This window comes from Cygnus olor, chromosome 11 (assembly GCF_009769625.2).
Source record: "Cygnus olor isolate bCygOlo1 chromosome 11, bCygOlo1.pri.v2, whole genome shotgun sequence".
NCBI classification, from domain to species: domain Eukaryota; kingdom Metazoa; phylum Chordata; class Aves; order Anseriformes; family Anatidae; genus Cygnus; species Cygnus olor.
Window position 1 is genome coordinate 17,711,617 of NC_049179.1, and position 21,390 is coordinate 17,733,006.

The 21,390-nt window shown below is 43.8% G+C and overlaps 1 long non-coding RNA gene across 8 annotated transcripts in view; it reads right to left on the minus strand.

Annotated features, from left to right (window-relative positions):
- Nucleotides 1-21,390, minus strand: part of LOC121075898 — a 210,795-nt gene that overhangs the window by 152,073 nt on the left and 37,332 nt on the right. For all 8 annotated transcript variants that reach the window (XR_005823230.1, XR_005823232.1, XR_005823227.1 and 5 more), the window contains 2 exons: nucleotides 20,395-20,617; nucleotides 1,057-1,170 (listed from right to left, as the gene is read on the minus strand). This is a non-coding gene — a long non-coding RNA (uncharacterized LOC121075898). The remainder of the gene's footprint in view (nucleotides 1-1,056; nucleotides 1,171-20,394; nucleotides 20,618-21,390) is intronic.

A 21,390-nucleotide genomic window follows, 5' to 3' on the forward strand; every position in this document is an offset into this window, starting at 1 on the left:
GGCTTACTTCCCCTGCCCCGTCACAAGAGGCACTGGAGGATACTCATATAGCCAACATTTTATGGAGGTGTATCACACTAAGCCAAGGTCTTTGCTTAAAAGAAAGGTCTTTCACTGCTTCTTCTCAGAGTCATCAGTGCGTAAGTAAGCTGATTTTGGTCATGACTAACAGAATTTGCAGAGAATGGCATGAAATTCATTGTGTCACAAAAAAGAAAGGCCCTTTCCTTCTAGATTTCTATTGCCATCACATAAATGAGGGCCCAAAATACCACCAAGACATCACTTTACATGTTGTTGGTCTCTGGGAGGCAGGTCTGACCAGTGAGACAACGTCGTTATTATTTGCTGACCAGAGCTGCTGCAGCCACATAGAGCAATGATAATCTTTCTTCATTATATCTACAAGTAGATGTCATCAAGGTGTGACTGACAGAGTGAGTGATCATAGGTTTTCCAGTGCTCTCAAATCCATTGGCTCCTTGTTTATTAATGACAGTTGAAATTGTAGCATTGCTTCTGCTCAGGTGGGAGACGGCAGACATTTACCTGATTGACACCTGTCATTAGCAAGTTTTCTCAAACAACTGAAGTGGTAAATAATGCAGTCTTACTGCAAACCGAAATGGCTGTGGTTTACAGGTTACCAAAGCAGGAGAAAAAATCCACATTCTGAAACTTCTAGTGAAACACTGGAACTGCAGAGAGCAGTAGGAGAACCTCTAGGCAGTCATTCATTGCTGATCTCAAATAACCAGCTTCCAGCTCCTAACAGAATGAGTGGCAATTGTAGTATTTCACAGCTCCTTCCCACAACAAAACAATCAGCATTAGTGGAGCACCAAGAAGACAATTATACCTCCAAACATAGCTACTCCTTGGACAAAGTCCATGGCCTGCATTGGCACCATGATAAATCTGCATCTTACAACTGTAAAGAGCAGCTCCCACAACATCTCCCACATCTAAAGCCTACTCCAGAAAATAAAATGAAATCCTCTCTTGGAAGAAGACAAGTCAAACATAACTCATTCCTTTATTCTTTTTCTCTCTTACCATGCTTTACAGATGATTGTTTCATCTCATTCTTCTGTTTTGAGGAAAGACCTTTCTAAATCCTCAGGCAATATTCAGAGCAGGCAGATTTTTCTTTGAGTGTTCAAGGCTGATCTGATCAATTAAAAAAAAGAAGGTTACAGTACATTTTAAACCAAATACTCCATAGTATACGATCTCTGAGGTCATTTTATAAGAAAAAATATTTTCTGTCAGCAAGTAAATGCAAAAAAAATGGTAATGGGGATTCAGCACAAACCCCTTTCTCATGTGTCCTGTGGGGTTTCCGGCATTGTTCTCTCTGTTAAAATGGTTTAAAATGCAAGGGTAACGCTGCTGAAGTCCTGAACATGCGAGTTTTGTTCTCTGGATGGAAACTAAGTGTTGCAAATCACACAAAATTCTTCCAAGCTGTTTCGTCTCCCCACATTTGTCTCCATTTTCCCTTGTGAAAGCTACGAATCCTCTCCAGCCCCAGACTTCCTCCCAGCATGTGACGCACAACAGGGCCCCACAATCTTATCTGAAGCTTTTTGTGCCCAGCTGCAAAGTAAACTTTCTGCACTACTGCAACTCCCTTACAGGGTTTAGAGTCTCTCTTTGCAATAGAAAATTTCCAGTGCAGTACAACTGCTTCCACGAGGTGAGTGTTCCCTAAGGCCTCGGGAATCGGCGCTGACATAACGTGAAATTTGCTTCCCCCTTTACCAACTCTGGCTAAATAAACTCATCTTCTGTACAGTAGGACACACTTCATTTTCCTGTCCTTCATTTTCTTCTCCCTCTTGATTCCAAAAGGAGACCACATAGACCAACCATCACAGCCAATTTGATTTCCAATTTTCTGGGCAGCTTTGCAATCACACTCCATTTGTCACCTGAATGCAGTATCGAATTTGCAGCCTGGGTGTGAATGAATCCTGGAATTATCTCCCCTGGACAAGACACCAAAGCAATTCAAAAGCAAGTAAACAGAATGCAGAAATACCCCTGAATAGGATTACTCAGGTTTCTAAATCCTAATCCTGTTACTTCAGCAGCTATCCATTTCTCTTTTCCTTCTTCCCTTCTGGCTAATATTTTCCTACCCAGAACTCAGCTCAGTATTGCCACAACAATCTGATATATTCTGTAAAGTTTCTAGGGCTGCAGGAACATTTAAAGCTCGGCAAGCTCTATCGTAACACCAAAATACGTTCTTGACAGCCACTGACCCCAAAAGCTGATGTGATCAAATGCATCCCCCCATGAAAGAAAGAATAAGACCGTAATAAGTTTTACTATTTTAAGGAAAATAAATCCTAATCCTTTGCCTTTCTGTGGTATTCCTCTAATTGCTGTTTCCTTACACATTCAAACATCCACAATTCGGTCCCGTTGTCTGAATGTCACTTGGAATCAAATCAGTGTTGCGGATACAACGTCTTTGAACCTTTTAGTCCAGCTGTGAACTTTGGGCTTAATCCTTTAGGGCGTCCTTGTCTAGCAAGCTTTAATGTATATTAAATTTTCTAAAAGGAGAGTGAAAGTGGTCAAAGCAAGCTAGTGCAAGATTCTGTGTTTCATAAATTAATAAGCATCACCAACTGCATTGCTTGACCCTTTCAACTCTGTGAAATTAATATAAGTAGACAACCAAAGTGCACTCGGCCCCTGAAGAGCCTTGGAAGTTCACTTAAGCAATCCAAGTTTCCTTAAAGTTTTATAAGCCAGCTTTTAAAGCGAGTCCTTTGTACTTATTACTGGTGACAGTGAGCATTACAACGGCCAATGAACCTTTGCTGACTTCCGACCCCAATATGGTAGAGCACAGTTATCAAGGGAAATATCAGAATCAGAGCTTGTATATTACATTGAGGTCCTGACTCTTGAAAGAGCCCCCTGTAGACTCTTCAGAGTATGTCAGTGAAATAAACAGCTAATATTCTCAGACATCTACTTATGATGTACTGATATTATTGTTTACTTAAGCGCTTTTGGCATAGTAAACCCCCACCCCCAACAAAAGGGGAAGCCTCTTAAGAGGAAAGCTGTGGCACTGCCCGTTCCCTTGCAGTAAGACGATATTTTAAGATCTTTTATTTAGCCCGGAAAAACACCCCACTTGGTGGTGGTGAGTCAAGCAACACTAAGTCTTCATCTTAAGCGATTAATGGATTTAAATTATTAACTGGCATTAGGTAGGCATGGTGAGGAATACATGGTCTTCTCTTAGCCCTCTGCGCGGGGTGAGGCTGCCTTGAACAATGAGGGAAATGTGTATCCACACCTACTGCGCCTTGGCATTAATTTTGCAGTCACTTGTAAGACTTGAGTTAGCTTCCTGTAGAAATAAGATATCCCACCCTTGCCAGCTGATTATATTTTTCATAATGTAAAAGGTTCTTGCTGAATTATTCAGGTGTTTTTCCCACTGCTTAAAAAAAAAAAAAAAAAAAAGGAAAAAAGAAAAAAAAAAGGAGAGAGACAGAAAAGCTAAGGCAGGCTCTTCATAGGTACCTTGGAATAAAGAGGCTGACATGCAGTTGTGCCCAGTATTAATAATCATTGTTGGGCTGTAAAGCCCAATTAATGACAATGCTTAAGGTAATTTTTTTCTGAATGGCAAGTTGAATTTCTAAAACCAGGCGGGTGATGAGAAATCACAGAGATTGTCTGCTGAAGGACATCAAACTCTTATTGCAGGTATTCCCCTCCCTCAGCAGTGAAGTCAGGGAGGGCACGTGTTGTCTTTTCTCTCTAGCTATTTAGAAATTTGGGTGAAGCTTTTGGGGATATTTTGTGACACTGGTTTCCATTTCTTCAACTCATTTGTCTGCCTAGATCTAGACACCGACAGAGACAACAACATCATTGCATGGAGAAAACAAATACTTAAACAGAACATACACACTTTATATGTACGCCATAACCAATCATACATGAGAAATTAAACCCACATAGGAAGCAGAATTCAACTCTCAGGAAATAACTGCTGAAATTTCTTACCAGAAACAGAGAGAGCAAGAAGAGGCTGGAAAAATGAGGTACTTTCGATGAATGTGGCTCACAGATTCTATGTAAAATGAACGTTAACAGGGACAGGCTGGCGGCAGGGTTGCAGTCCCTGCCAGGCAAACGCTTCCTTAAGAACAGCGAAGTTCATTTAGCAACTTCCTGATTATTAGATAGAAATTGGACCATAACTGAACCTTGAAATATTTTGAGTCTATTCTGAAGCATGTTGTTCCAATTCAGGTTTCTGTGAGTGTAACCAGGCAATGATTTTTGAAAATGGAATCACATGGCTTGGTCATTATTGATAATGCAGCTAATCCGAATTGGTTTCCTTATATCCATTGCCACCCACAGTTATATTAGTTGTTTAACTGAATGGCCTAATACTGAAGGAAAATGGGCTATATTCAAATGAATCCCATGCGCTGGCTGGCCAAATAATTTAAGGGGCCACTCTAGAGCAGCATAAGAAGGCAAATTACAAAACTTTTTGCATAAGAGAAAATGATTTCTACATTTAGGACTGCCTCATTTGAAATCCAGTCACTGACAGGCCTGCTGGTTGCTGCCTTTTCTCAGAGCTAATACTCTTGCTGCTTGCAAGCAGATCACCAGCAGGTGCCAGGAGGCAATATCCATCAAGGCACAGAACGGGGCATTTTTTAAAGGCGGTGACAAAGGAGGTCTGTGTTCCCTTCCAAGGAGTGAAAGCCAACTTTGTAAATCCTGGTTTCTGGTTTTCTACCTGAACTTCTGAAGAAGGCTCTGGTAAATGCTCAGTTAGAACTGGTAAAATACACTCTGCATAAGCAACAAAGTGTTTAGCTCCTCACTAGCTCTCTTCTCCAGAGAACCATCTGTGTAACTCTACCTGCAGTGGAAGCCAGACACATCTCTCCCAGCTAGGAAGATGCTTCCCTTGGAACAGTTCAGCTTTGGAGAATTTACAGGAGTTTGGAGATAGGACATTAATTTGTTTTCCACCTTTCCTCAGAAGATTTCCAGGCTTACAGAGCTGATGAATGAGCACTGTCTGTGCAGATCCCATATTCATCCAGGCCTGGGACCCGTCTTTGTCTTTTGGCTCCCTGGATCAGAAAAGCTCGCTGGGTCTGGGGGATCCCAGAACTGCCATCCCACTCACTCGGGTCTTCTGCAGAGCACGTCTCGTTAGCTAGCTGGAAAGGAAAAGCCCCTTTTATCAAACCCCTGGGGCTAACTCATATTGAAAATAATCTGTTCTTAGCACTATTCGAGGCAGGCTTTCAAATGATGAATGAAGAAGAACATTCTCTGTTGCAGAGTTTTCTTTGTTTTTCAAACAAAAGTGTGAGTTTGTGATCTCTGAAATCCCAGTACTAGGAGCACTGTCACTTTCCACTGAACTTGCCACTGTTTTCTTATGCAGAAGCCTGAATGTCTTGAAAAAGAAAAATACACATTTGTTTGTTATCCTGGAAATATATGTTGAGAGTATTTCCCTAACTACGGTAATTAACTTGGGGTCCACAGCTACATTTTATTTCTTCGGACAGCATCTAGTACCAAATGCAGCAACCCTGACTGTCCATGAACACTTCAGCCACACAAACAACTTTATAATAATGTGAAGTAGCCAAGGTATGCCTGCCTGCCTTCATGCACTGGTTTTCAGTACGTGCTCGTACATGTTCTCTTTGAAATGTCTGTGTTTGTGTTTTTTTTTCCCTTTTCTTTTTTATTTTTAACTTTTCTAATGTTTTGGAGTGCTTCTTCTCTTTCAGGTTTAGTAAATTTTCAGCTGGGTTTCATTATCTCTTGGGAAGAACAGAGATGAAATGTAATTAAAATGTTTATAGTTTCCAGTTTCAAGGCAACTTTTCCTAAATACAAACAAATAAATAAATAAAATAAAATGGAAACATGAAAATAGGCTTTGATCAAGTGCTCAAAAATTTCAGTCGCTAAAGAATGCTAGTGTGTTATTAACAGTTTCAAACGTGTTTAACCAGAAGCTGGTACAATTTTTTTTGAAACAGCAAACCCTTTTCTATTTTATCAGTGAAGCTTATTAAAAGAAAAATCTAATAAATGAATAGGAAAAATGCTCTAGTGAGACTAACAATTAAAACTACAAATACTGCACTTGGATCAGGAACTTCCATTTCCATGGTAAGTGAATATTAATTTCAAGGATATAACTTAGTTGCTGCAGCGTTACATATATCGTATGTTGTACATTACATTGTACAAACTACTTCTAATGAGAACAAATACCGCCGGTCCAGTCCCTCAAAGACTTCCAGACACATAACCCCTACTGATTTCCCCTGAACCATTTCACTTGAGGGTGCAAGCACAATTTGCTTGCTTAGAGCTAGATCAGGAACCTCTGTGCAGCACTGCCTTCTGATACAAAGATATGCTGTGGTCCTTCCAGCTACTGCGGTCGTCACCGTTTTATGGTTATATATACCTCGCCTGTCACAGCTCTGGGGTCCCACCTTCCAGCCTTGCACCTAGAGGACACCATGTCCCCTCTGCATCACCGATGGTCTTCACTTCCAGCCTCCTGCCTCCAAGAGGGGCCAAAAGGGGAAATCCTGCCTAATCAGCTGTGGCCACGACGGAAAGCAATTGCCATTTCCCACTTGTAGAAGTGTGTTTCTCTTCAGGTGTCTGTCTGCTTTGATCTGGGTGTACACCTGCCCGAGGGAATGGAGTCCGACATCAGCCTCCCTGGGGGTGAGATGGAAATGGCTTCAGGGTAGCCCTCATGATTCTTTTCTGCCAGCTAAGGGAAGGTTTAAAATGGGTGAAGTTGGACCTCAGCATGTCCCTAACTGTTGAAATTAAAGCATAAGAGAGGGGCTAAACCTTCAACCACTAGAAAAAAGGTCTGGTATTAGCTTTCAGCTATGCCAAATAAAGTCTAATTAATCCATTCCTGCCCAGGTAAGCCTTCAGCCCAGCTCTCCCTTTGGGCTATTTGTCTCCATTAGACACTGCAGCAAATTCAAATATTGCATTAGCCCCCAAAAGAAACCCGTCCTACACAGCCCAAACACACTGCATCCCCCACAAAGGAAGGAGACTTTTCCACAGCTCCAGAAATATTCATTTGACAGTTTCTCCTTCCTAGGCTACAGCTCTAGTAATTGATCTGTTCTATTATTTTTCCCCATTCTTTCTCTCTTACATTTAAATATGTCCTTCATATTTCTGGAGCTTTTTTTTTTTTTCCCCAGCCTGTATCTCCACTGTTACATTATTTTTCATCTCTGTCCTCTATTTTTCAAGTGTGAAAAGGGTGCTCTGTTCTCTAATATTCACTTCTTTTTTTTTATTCTGCAAGTACTTTCTTTCCCATCTGTAACAGCCCCTAATATGCACCTCCATTCGATTTTACTTACCCAGCTTGAAACCCTCTCATTCTAATTACCTTTTCAGTTTTCTTCTATTTCTCCCTTGAGATGTCTCAATTAGTGTACTTTTTCTTACTGGCTGTCACCTCTGAGCTACAAGGTGGGTCTAACTCCAACTTAAACCATGCAGAAAATAAATGAGGAGCCGTTCTTGGCGGCCCCGCTGAAGGTGGTGTTACTTTACAAACTAGTGCACCTTTAATAGATGATAAATGGACAGAAAAGTGGCCTTGTTAATGCAGCAACCCTTGATTTGGTTGCCATGCCGTGTCCTTTCATTACTCAAAGATACAGGAAAGGCAACCTATGCTAAGTCCTGGGTGATGTACTTCCATACAAAAAGAGTGAGTAGAGGCTAATTAACATAGTTCTGGTCAAAGCCTGAAATTAACTCTTGTCTTTAAAGACCAAAGCTAAAAATGTCATTTGTCTTGCCCGTAATTGTGTTTAGCAGTAATTATGGTAGTAGAATAACAGCAAGCAAAATGAATCTCGGAGTGAGTTTTTCTGCCCTTTCTATCTCTAGCAGAACACTAAATTCTATTTCTGTCAAAGAGAACTGGATAAAAATGCAGGTGACATCCGCAGTACGTTTCTTTGATTAAAATTGGCACCGTCATATTGAAGTTCACACAGAGCTTTCAGAACCTGAGGAGTAAATTCTCTCTCTGCATGCTCCCATATAATAGGAAAGAGAGCCCCCTCCCCACCAGAGCCCGTACCGTGCAGCCAGGGGGAGATGTGGGCACGGCTGATTAAAGTGCCAGACTGGGACCCGAGGACAGTATCCACAGGACATGACCTGACGCGTACACGTGTCCCAGGTCACTTCAAATGATCCAGGATATCTACATCTCATAGGGCACTGTGCAGCACTCACAGGGAAGCAGCCCTGTCCCGTATTAGCACAGTATTACCTTCAAATTAAAGCCCTTGCTTTCTCGGGTAATTAAATTGTTGGGCAGATCTGACCATACTGCATCCAGCTTTCAGCCTCCTTTGTCCAGAGCTGGGGTAGCTATCTCTGTATTCGGCAGTGCACATAGACCCCAGATGTCTAAACCCATGTATTTAAATTTAAAAACCTGAGATTGTTGTTGTTATTATTGCTGCTATTGTTAAAATCCCTGTGGCATATGCTGCTGTCACCCTTCGGTTGTCCAGAGATCCATCCACCTGCAGTGCCTCTTTCACCACCATCACTGAAACTTATCAGCACATCAGCCCTTAGTGGGCTGGAGGATTTTTCTGTCAGGTATTTTAAAGATTTCAAACTAAACTTTTCAGAAGTTCTTATATATTTGGATCAAAGCTTGATGCTGAAGCTAAACTTTTCCCAAAAGTTTATTACTGAAAAAAGTTTCAAATGCCCAATACACCTAGATCTATCTATATACACATTCTTTCTTCCAGTTATTGCATTTATCTAAGGTGGCAAAGATTTAGATTTCTACTGCACTGGGCCTGAGGGTCTTCATGTGATACTAAATGCATATCTACCGGGCACACCAAAATTCCTAGGGCATGCATTAGTGGATCAGCTGCTGGCAAGCACCAAGGCCTGTAACACAAATGGACACAGAGCATATTCACTTGGGCCAGATTTGTCCTTTTCTGAAATTATTACACTTTACAGTGTAAACCCAATGAATTCACCCTAGGGCCCACAATATCATTTTTGGCACAAGCACAACTAAGATATAGTAATGATATTCGTTGAGATAACAATACAGCACAAAACGTGCCATAGCAACTTTTTTGAAGTGCTGGAGGAGTAAAGATCACCCATGCAGACTTCTCCAATTCTTCCAACGGAATCACCTCTGCCAGTTTGACTAGTATCCCTCGTGGTGAGCAGGGAGTCAAGGCAAAAGTTCCCCTGAAGGGATCGGCCCTAGGGGTCCTGAAGGTGCTCTCTCTCTGGGTCCCAGACAGGTCTCAGTCCACAGAGCTCAGCTCAGCCGAAGTCCCAATGTGAGCACTGCAGGGTACAGGAGTTCAGTTCTGCTTCACACAATGCACGCAGACTTGGAATCCTTTTGAAAGTCTCAGTGCCCTATCAAAGGTGAATTCTGGAGAGCCTGTATATCCCTTGGGTTGTGACTTTCAAGAACTCCAGAAATTTTCCAGAAAGTAGGGCTCATGAGCCCAAAAGTTTATGTTTTTTTCCCAACGTATCAGTTATCTAATAAAAGTTATTCCCTCTCCCTATAGATGTCTCCTCACATACCTCTTCAGACCCTCACAGCTATTGTATTACCACACCAGCCTTTACAAGCAGCACAAGTACCTTTACGATGACATCTGCCAGCATCACCTGACAGATAAAACCACCAAAGTCCATCTGGAAATGTTGCCTCTTCCCATAATATCTTTGCATCTTTTGTGAGATTTTCTTGCACAACTTTGTAATAATTTATTTACACACAAAAAACTCAAGAGTTATGTGTTACTCTGACATCTATTGCAGCCAAACTCTCTTCTGGGTCCTGTTAGTTGAGTTTCCTCAGTAACTAGATGGAACTTCAGGCCTCCAAACCTTGCAGCATTGTCATTTATAGGACCTTTGCTGAGGTTACAGGCCACATCTCTCCATTCCTAGCAGCAAAGACACCTTTCTGCAGCACACACAGCTTAGCTTATACTCCCAGGGGAAGTGCAAATTATGGCGAGTACAAAACAGAAAACCATACGGTGACTTAAGTAATCCACAGACAGCAAACAATAATCCTGAAAATAACCCGTATTCTGCCTTTCCCTGGCACAGCATAGAACTGACGGAACAAATTTGGGATCTGAAAATAAAATGTCTGAATTCATAGCTAGCACACAGTCACCAAGGGCACGTGTGTCCCTCTTCTGGCCTGCAGGTGCCCAGCAGCACACCACGAGCTGAGTGCTGGGGGCCGACGCTAGGAAATGGTTACGTCAGGAAGCTCACGGGGCTCAACACCACCACGAGATTAGTGAAACACCACAACGTTTAGCCATGTTAGCCCAGGAGTTACTGCAGAATTTCTTAGCATGCCAAATATTGCATTGGGCTCTGCAATGGCTTGTGTCTTGTTCCAGAGGTATTTCTGCCCGTCTTTGTTGCGCTGAGCTTTGGTGTGCCTGCACCCACTGGGCAGCAGAGACACACCCATAGAGAAACTCTGTCCCCACCACACTTGAGAGGTGGCACTGGAAAAGATTTTAGAGACCCTGATGTATTTAGCCATGGAACAGCACTGTTTCACTGCAAATTGTTGCACGGGAGTGACTTATCTTTTGGTTTTGCTACGGGAAGTTCATCAGACACTGCAATGTCTGAACCAGGCCCACCTGTGGAGTTACTAGCAGAGCACTTTCTCCTTTGAGATCTGCCTAACTAAAGCCTTTCCACCAGTACTGGCACCTAGATCCCAAGTTGTGCTAGTTATACCACTGCATAAAGCCATTTCAAGATGACTTGCTGCCACAAAAGGGCTCACTGTCTTTTCATCCATACGTTTGGGCATGATCGACACCAACTCCCGACCCTGAGCTCACAGGATCATGGTATTGCTCTCCTTAACATCAATGAGATACCTAAAACGATAAAATACTTCTACTGAAGCCCTCAGCTCTTATCGGAGACAAACATGCATATTGGAGGGTGAAGGTGAGGGCAGAAACAGAGCTCCCAGTTTATGCTCAGCATCCGGCAGGATGAAACCCATCAATGCTGCTTGGCTTCCAGTGGTTAATTTAAGTGAAGAAACCCCTTTTCTTTACAGAAATCTTCATAAATCTGCAGGAATTCATGTCACAACTGCTTCCCCATTTCTACTGCTTTTTGAGAGCACCTTGGTCTTTGCAGAGTAGTGCAAACCAACACAGACAACTCTAAAATGTCTTATATGGCAGCTCCAAATGCTTACAGTTTATGTAAAGCCATGGAGCCAGCATGATAAGATCTAATTACCAAGCAAATTAGTAAAAAAACAGCTGCAAGGTTTGCAGAAATGTCTGGAAGTGCAGAGTAAATGGCCACAATTGATAGAGTTATTGCACAGGCATCCTGAGGGCACAGTCTGCAGCACTCAAGTCCTAACCAAAATCACTGTCAACAGTTGTTGTTTTCTCCATTCTGTTAAATGAAAAGAGCATGAAAATGATCCTGCAAACAGCCATTTAATATTCTCATGCACATGAACTGCAATTATCAGCAGCAGCAACAACAAACCCTGCTGTAATGTGTTCATGGTTAATCAATTCAATTGATCACTGTTTATTAAATAAAAACCTGCTCTCTAAACAGTTCTTCTCTAAGCGGCATGTTTGGGGGCTCTTTTTTTCCCCTAGATTTTCTTTCTCTTTTTAATAAAAACTGCTAGGAAAATCAGGAGATCAATTAAAGCTTTTAATTTAAATCCAGGCTAAGAGAGATGCTAGCAGTGCATACTGCCTTTACAAAAGCATTAGCTTAAAGGAGGTTTGAATCAGCCTAGCCACTCCCTGGGAGAGCTAGGCAGAAGCTGATTCGTTCCTATTTTAAAGCCTTTCAAGCCACGTTAGCAACAGCCAGCGTATTTATCTGTGTAAGAGACAGTCATGACCAGGTCAGCTCAGGATATCAGGAAGTGGGCCGTTGATAATGCAGATTAGGGGGCATGCTTTATTCACATCAGCACTGTAGCATTGATCACCCCTATTCCGCACCTTTAGACGGTAGATTGGAAATCAATGAATTCCAGGCTGGAGAGATGCTGTAGATAACAGAAATCCTCTATAGTCGGTTATCTCCCTACAAGGAATAACGATCTAGCACAGAATTGAATGCTTTAAATGTACGAAGAATATACACTACATTACAAGTTCAATGGCAGATTGATACCAGGACAGCCAGAGCCTGGCTGTATCCCAGCCCCGAGCCAACTCCCGCAGCTCAGTGCTGCACTGAGAACTTGCACCTACCTGGAGTCCTCCCTGCCCTTCGGCTGCTCCGAGTGGTGCAGAAGGGAGGAGAAGGGGAGTGTTGACACACAAAAATAACCTCATGGGATTTAATTAAGACTACTGAACCTGTGTCACTTGTAATTTATGGCAGATTTGAACCTATGCCTCCAGAGGGAGAAAATGAAGGCATTTCCAGTACATTAGCTGACTTCAATAACAAAGTCAAATCTGACGTCCTGTGACCCTCGAGTGAACGAAGACTAAGGAGTCCCTGTTATCCCAATTATTTCTGGCTAGATTTGTGAGATGTTTGCACTGCCATGGAATCCAGCCACAACCAGGTACCTGCCCTAATGGGGGAAGTGCAAAGCCTCCTCATGCCACAAAACCCTTGTGAGAGCATTAGAAACCTCCAGCAAAATTGGGTCATTAATGGTATGTTCCAGGGAGAAAAAGGGATGCCGGGCATATTCCCTCCCCTGCCAGCAGGCACCTGGCCTCCACAGGAGCTAAGAAAAGGCTTACAAATAAAGCTGTGCAAATAGCTGGCTTTGCCTTTTATGGCCAAAGTGAAAAAATAAACTTAGCAAAAATGCTTTAGGTCAACTAAAATGTTTCGTTCAGCCTCATATCAGGCACGTCACCTTTCATCCTTTGGGAGACTGGGGGAAGGGTGAGAACATGCTTTATTATTGGGCACATTTTGCAATGAAAAAAAAAAAAAAGAAAATGTTAAAATGTTTTTTTAAACTATTTTTCTTATTCTTTGATTTTCACCCAGAATTAATTGCTAACCAACTTCCAAATAGATTCAGCTGACCCAAAACTATCAGTCTGTCTCTTCAGGGGTAGGGGGAGAAATCATTGAAATCTTTTACTCAGATTAACTTCTACAAAGGTACTTCAGGGAACCGAAAAGCAGACATACCTTCTTTTTTTTTGAGCAGCCAGAGTAAATGAGTTCAAAAAATAATATTAAAAGGAAAACTTTTCACCAGGATGACGCAGATATCTTGCATGACTGACCAGCCCTGGAACCCATAACAGCAGTGCCAACGAGGCTGAAAGCTGCAGCAGTAGCAGCAGCCTCTCTAGTCTGACCTGTTTGAGAGAAAAGGGATTATTAGGGAATAAAATTAAATCCTTTCGATATAGATTCTGCAGCCAGTGAGTTTAGCACACAGATGTCTCGTGGCTGCGTTAAATCCATCTTTCCCCCTAGGCTTGCTAGGCAGCATCACGTAAATGAATCCCTGCCCATTCCGATAAGGAGCTGAGAGTTCTGCCGAGGGGAGGCAGGAGGCAGGTAGAGCCAAGTCAGCCGCCCTGGGGAACGCTGCGCAGAGCAGTGCGTGCAGAGATGTCCTGAGCTTGTGCCGAAAACACCGGCCTTGCTCTGGGAACACTTAGGGACACGCCACTTAAGGCTGCGGGTTGTGGTTTTTTTTCCCCTTTAGGAAATTGCCACTCAAGTTAGGATAGGAGCAATGCCGCATCAAAGCGGTTCATAATTAGGTACAAATTTCGCTTGTAGTTCAGCAATTTCTACGGATTAGCAGCCGCTGACCTTCGCCAGGCCCCAATGGCAGCGAGCCTCCATCCTTGGTCCCAGAGTGACCTCTAGTGTCGCCAGAAGCGGCGTGCTCCCGGCGCTCCCCTTCAGTTATTTGGCAAGAGGTTAGCCCAGAGAGCATTACCCACATGGTGAGCCTGCTTCGCTCCTGCTTTCTCCTCATTTCTGTCCGTGCACACAGCGTGAAAGGGGCAGCGAGGCTCAGGTCGTGCACAGAGGCCAGGTGAGGCCTGTTCCCACCCGGGGTTATGCTGGTACCTTCTCCTGGCTGTCCTGTGCGCTGCTGGTTTCAGGCCGGTGGTGGCATCCCTCCTCCAGGCCTTCCCAGCCCTGCTGCCCTTCGCGGAAAAGAAGCACCCACAAGCCCGAAGGCCTCGGTCCTTCCCCTGTCTTCCCACTCGTGAGAGCATGCTGCTGCTCTTGCTAACCGGCACATGGAAGCTTTAAAAGAATATTTTTAAACCCTGACAAATGTTTGTGTGGAAAGGCAAGAGGAGAGCTGAGTGAAGAGAGGTTTGAATCTATTTGCTACAGAGCTCAGGTGGCTGGGAGCAGCTAACCAGGCCTGCTGTGTGACAGGATGCTGAACCAGCACCAGCCTCTGACGGCTACTTACTCCTGTACCTTTCCGGCTCCTGTCTGGAAAGCAGGAGCTCTAGCACCCCGCCAGGAGGGGACAGGCTCCTGGCACCTCTTAAACTGGTTTCCATTTGGGTCTGGAGGAGCACCTGGCACATTCAAATCAAAACAACCAAGGCGTGAAGGCAAATGCCTCTCTCTCTTTTTTACCCCCACTATAAGCACGACTCAGAGCACTCTACATTCTGACATGCTCCTGTATTTCATGGCAGGATTTCACCATCCACAGACCAAAACCAGCCCCTGAGAAAGCCTTTCCCTTCCCCCATGGAACTAAGAGAACATTGCCTAAGATTTAATAAATAAAATAAAATACTCAATTTAAAAGCATCAGAAGATGTCATTCACCTACACAAAAGAGTTGAAAAGACAAGTGCCTATTTTTGGCAGGGGAGGCTAGAAAGTCCACTAGTGCAGGCACAGTGGCTTTTCCAGACGAAATGAAGACATGAACCGGAACAGTGTGAACAACAGGGCTGGCATTCCTTGCAGGCCATGATTATCACTTATTAAATTACCCATGAGCAGAGCAAGCCAAGTGGAGCAGCACATCACACTGACACACACCAAACCAAGGCCTGCAGGAAGCCTCAGAAATCCCTGTCGTCGGCTGGGGGAAAGAAAGAAATATTGTAGGGTAGGCATGAGAGAGTGACTCTGTGTTCAAAATTACCTGTTCTCATTTCAGAATCATGAAAGCCAGAAAAAGAACTCACTATTCAGAAAAGAAAAAAAAAGAAGAAAAAAAAAAAAGATATTCTGGTAACATACAGGGATGGAAGAATGCGATAAAAGGGTTAAGGAGGTGGCAGCCTGGAATATATCTGGATTTTGTTCGGTTCAGTGTTCTCAGGGACTGGCCCAATAGTCCTTGGAGTCACTGAAGTGGTTTTCATCAATTTCAGTGAGCATTTAACTCACCCCCTGTCTGACAGACCTATCTCCAGAACACCTTGAGTACCATTGCACCAAGAAGAAATCTCATCTGAAAGAAAGTAGGTTCGATGACAGCTGAAATTAAGGCTTGTTATATGCAAGACACAGAGTTCACATAGGAGGGAGAAAAATTAAAGGATGCCTGAAGACTCCCTGACAAGACACAGATTCTGGAATAACAGTACAAATAATCTGCATCCATTTTCAAAGGGCAATGGACCCCAAATGTGAGCTTCCACAGAGTGATAATCCAGAGTTATTCCTGACTGATATCTCTTCCTGTAGACAAACACTCACTTGTTAAAAGTGAAACACAGTGTATTGACAGGAATAAACTGTCAAATTCAGATATGTTTGTTAAGGCCAAGAGAAGTGTAAGCCTCGAAGATAAAATTAGGGAAAGTTTCTAGGTGTAACTTGTTGAGGAGTCCGGGGAGAAAGCTAAAATCAAACACCACCAGACAGAAAACTATCAGTAACCCAAACAACAAAGAGAGGTACAAAAGGCCAGAGGAATAGCAGCCCAGATGGTGGTCATGTGAAAAAACACATTCCACAGATTGCAAAGCACTTAACTTATTTTTGATTATAGAAGACAGAAGGATGGAAAAGTTAAAAAAGAAATATGCTTGGGCCATAGTCATCACAGACATACGCCAGTTGTGGACCTCTCTATTTTTGACCCATTGGTTCTTGCCTTATTTTTCCAGTGAAATATCTTAGATGCTTTAGATACAGTTAGAAGTAAAAAATAAACAATAAATCATGTGAGACTTGTGTGAGTTGTCCATACCAAAGACCTGCAGAAACAGGTGGTGGGTTTTTTTGAGACAGAAATTCTAGAAAATTTTAAAGTGGTCAACAGCTACTTGCTACATGTCTCCCCAAGGAAAAGATTAACATTATTGTGATAAGTGAAGTGATAGTATTGCAGCTTCTCCCAGCATTGCCTGAACATCAATGCCCCAACAAGAGAGAAAAATAACCATACCAGGAACATCTCTCCTCTTTGTCTTCATTAACTTACATTTTGGCTGCACACTCCAGAGGTGTGCAGCAGAGAAGAATATGCAGGCTCAAAAGGGCTCAGCTGGAATTGCAGCCCAGTTCTGCCATAAAATGACTCAAACTTCATTAAATAAAATAAAGCTGCTGTAGCCCAAGGATTGAGTGACTTGTAGTTTCCCTTGCTCCCGGGTTAATACAGCAAAGCTGGCACATTGATAGAACACTTAGCAGGACAGTGGGATGTGCTGAATTCAAATAAGAATCATAGCTGGTAGGACTGTCCTAGGTGCTTCATACATAATCTGCTGCTCGGAGGAAGAGAAGAGAATACAGCTAAAGAAGGGAACAAAAGTGTAAAAATCTACAATTGCACACTGACACAGATTTGTCTCAGAAAATAGAGGACCCTTCAGGCCTAGAAGTGACTATAAATTAGAGAAAACCATATTAGAGTCAAGATTAAGAGGATCTTCTGACTTAGATATGTCTGACTACAGATCAGCTCATTATAAAAACCAACAGTCCTGACATCCCAATGGGATATCATCAGAAATCCCAAAACAGAGCCCACGTGCTGTGTCCAGCCCGCAGCACACGCGCTGGACAACTGAATCACACAGCAAACCAACGACTACCAGAATGCGCGAGCTGTCTTGGACAGGTTCACGATTCCCAACAATCTAAGAAAGAAGTGGAACGCCTCCATTCCAGTTCTTGCTCCGTTCACAGCTCAGTCATGCTGCACACGAGGTGTCAGGCATCAGCCGCGCAGAGCTGATGATGTAAAGTCACGATACCTCCCAAGAGCACGTGAGGTGGAGTCTGTCCATGAGATCCTACTGCTCATTTGCTGGAGGTTTCTACTCGTAGAGCGACCTTGCAAGAGCTACTGTTCCAAGAGTGCTGTCAGACACCTAGGAGACAGAGCATACAGTGGATGGCTGTTAAATCCAAAGCCTTCTGCCAAAAGAAATAAGGAAGCACTACAACAAACCTTAGTTCTGGTTCCAAACAAGTCAGGCCAGCACTCAAGAAAGGGCCTTGGCCTCTGGGATATCCACCCTTGGACTAGAAAGAACAATACTGAGCGAGGGCCCGTGCTGTCTGTGCTCTGTTGGCGAGGGCTTGATGGAGAAGCACACGAGCCTGTACAATATGGGACGCCAAGAAAAAGCACACATCTGAAACCTGGCCTCTTCACACACTCAGACAGGGTCTGCTGGCAACAATTAGGCACCTCTGCAAAACTGAAATTCAGGCCTGAAGCTGATTCCTACCAGCAGGCAGGTGGGGCTGTGACCCCCGAGAGGATTACACGGCAACGTGACTGCCAAGCCTAAGGTGGCAGACCTCACAGGACTCTGAACTGGCTTTTAGGAGGTATTGGGGAAAAATCTAGTCCATTTTGGCACAATTTACATATATAAGGGAAGGAAAGACATTCTGGAAACAAAATTTAGGCTCTTGGGAAGGAAACTGCAAACAAGAAATATTCTCTGAAACATTCCCAGTAACCCTACACAGGACTGAAAAGAGAGGCAAAAACGCCAAGGTTTAATACCTGGCTGAGAAGATGGTTAAAGAGCAGACTGACCGGGAACTGGGGACACTTCTGGAGGCAAGGAGACCCACGGCAGAGGGGCAGACATCTCTGACTCACCGCAGAACAGCCTTACGGCACTTAAAATCAAGCAGGTTGTGAGCAGGCTTTTAAACCCAGTCACAGCAGAAGGCAATTAGGTGCAGAGGCACAAACACCTTTGGCTGACACTTCTTTAAGAACAAAGCCATGGAAACCATGTATCCTTATACAGGGAACACAGCAGGGGATGGAACAAGTCAGACAGAAAAAAGCGAACAGACTAAGTGCCACTTGAGTAAAGTGACAGGAGAACCAAACCAGTGACACAAAATCCCAAAAATCTAAGCAAGAAGAGAACTGGAATGCCTCCATCAGGTGAGAACATCAACTAAATACATAGCTCAGACACTTGGTGACAACTTGTGAGCTCCCCCACACCACCCCTTTTGTGCTGAGACAACCACCAACAGGAAACAGACAAACACGGGGTGGTTTCCACTACCTGCAAGAGGAGACATTCAGGGAGGAATGCCCAGCGGCTGATGTTTATTCTATGCTAGATGCATCAGCAGTGTTCTGGCACCAGTGTTAAGGCACAAAAGCAGGGTTTGTGCCTGGGTGCACTCAGCACCTCCCTTGGGTGATGCTGCCACCTTTTTTTGGGACCCGTTTGAGTTATGTTCTGCATGCACAGTTAAAAGCTGTTATCTTTTGTGGAGTTCCTCCACTTTGTGTCCTTGATTTCTGCGTTCCTTTCTGTCCAGGGGCTCCCCCATTTGGAGCCATGCTGCCCCTGTTTGGTTCCTCTGGGATGAAACGTGGCAACCTCTGTGTTAACCTCTCTGATAGCACCTGTGCCATGAGCTGAGGCTGACCTGTGTCTCAGAGGCACGGAACTGAGGAGTGATAACCTGGCCTCTGTCTGCACACCTCAGATTTTTCCTAAAATTGTCATCTAGTTCTTCCTCCTGGCCCAAGGCACAACCTACAGCACTCCCAAGAAATGAATTATCGGGAGAAAATATTCTGAGAGCAGAAAAGCAGTTACTTAAACACCACTTCATTTTAATGCCTATCCGCTTTCAATCTGTATCTGTATCAGTGTGGGTGTGTTTAACATGGCATTGTACAATTCCTAGAGTAATTTCAAGAACAAATTGTACCAGATCCACGGAAAGAGAGAGAGAGATCCCTAGGAGGTATTTGGGTAACATAATCAATTCATACGGAGTGAGCGGGTGTCTGAGTATGCATGCGAGTACAAAAAAAGCACATGTACACATACACCCACACAGCACGCCAGGATGCTGCAGAATCCCATAGACATCACAAGTATAAAAGCCAGACTTTTGCATGCATTATTTCTGAAATTTCTCAAGCCCTCCGGTTTCACAAAGCTGAATTATTTAAAACCGACATGGAGAAGCAGGACTGTGCTTTATAAAGGAGGATAAAAAAAAAAAACAATACCTGTATCTGAGCAAATCAGATTTTGTTTCATACTCAATTGCTCACAAAGAAAGTTTATAACCCTCGTTTGACCCTACCCAGAGCTGCAATTTTCCAACTCACAGGGTGACAAAACTAAGTTGAAACCTGTATCTGAATACAGTGACAGCAGTTTGACCCTGGCTAGAGTTAAACTGATTTTTATATCTAAAGACAACAATCATTTTTTGTGTCGTCAGAAGTAATGCCGGGGGACAACAATACGAGAAATGTCACAACATGGGGTGCTACGGACTGGAAGAAGCAGCTCCTTGATGGGGTCCCCTGGTCTCTGATGTGCCCCTGGTAAAATGATCTAAGTGATTCTGGCCCATTGCCACAAGCCCTCTTCTCTGCTGTATGTGCAGAGCAACGTGTTACAGCATTATGAACATGTCACTGGCACTGTTAGCAGTACAGAGATAAAACCCCACTCATCTTTAGCACAGCAAGTAGGAATGTGTATCACTCCTTTAATTATTAAGCCTAAGTGGGATATCCTCAGTTTCCCAAAGCCAGTTTAAACTGGATTGTGCCCTGCAGATTCATCACTCGTGGGCTGACGTTGATGAGCTTTAAAAATATTTTGCTGTTCCTCTAGCTCTTTCCCAGTCCTTTGTTCATTTATTTCTCTTCCTTGGACTCCCAAGCCTTCTGAATCGGAGGCGAGGAAGCACCAGGCGTGAACTCGTTGCAAAGCTGGCAGCTATCCTGCCTCACCCTTACCCTCCTGCCAGCAGGGAGCCCTGGCTCCACCTGCCCAGTCCTCCCAGCAGAGCTCGGGCACTCACCTGGGGACAGGTCACTAAGCCTCCTCCCATCCAAGTTCAGTGCTGACACGGCTCAGAGGAAGGGACGGCGCTGCCGCAGCGAGTTGGGGCCCTTCACCCCTCCAGGAGCTGGGATGTATCGGGCTGCTCAGGACACTGCTGCTCGCTAACTGCTACTCCAGCAAATGCACAAAACCAGCTTCTGTAGCACAGGCTGCAGGCCCCAAAAGAGCCAGGGGAGGACCTGTGAAATGAAAAGAACAAGACCTGAGATTTGGCTGAAAGATCCTTTAAAGGATCTTAGGATCCTTAGGATCCTTAAAGGATCTTATCCTCCTCCACCCAGCTCCTCGGGGCTGCTTGTCCACCATGAACAGACCTGCTCACTCACTTGGAGGCCAGAAGGAATAGCACTTTATTGAGGAAATCCAGATTCAAAAGAAAGAGGAAATCAAAATAAATCCTTGGAATACAGGCCAGCCTAAATCCTGGTATTTGGATAATGGGTTAGATATCAACTACACCAAAAGAATCATGAGCATTCAGGCCTCTGATTTTGCATCTCTGACTGGGTGTAAAACCTTGTGTTCCTTCCAGACCACATGGTGCCATCTGTCTCTGCTTCTCACCAACTCCATTTGGCCACGTGCCGCTCTTTAGGACATACGGATGAATCAGCCAGTAAAAAGGAACATCACCTGAGGATTCCTCTCCTTTGATCTTTTCCTCCACCACCACCCCTACCCCACCAATGAACCAGACCCTGAGTTTGACTCCAAGGTCAGGGTAGTTCAGAATGTAGGTCTGATTCGATTTTACTGATGTCTCGTGGGCGCCATGAAAATCGGGTGTGGGATAGAAAGAGAACAGAAAGAGGAGAAAAAAACTGCAGTGCAAATAGTGTTAGACAAGAGAACCTTTGCTTTAGGAGAGATAACAATGAGAAAAAAATGAAAGACAAATTCATCAACAACGTCTACAGTTTAGGATATATACAGCAGGTGAACTGGATATTTC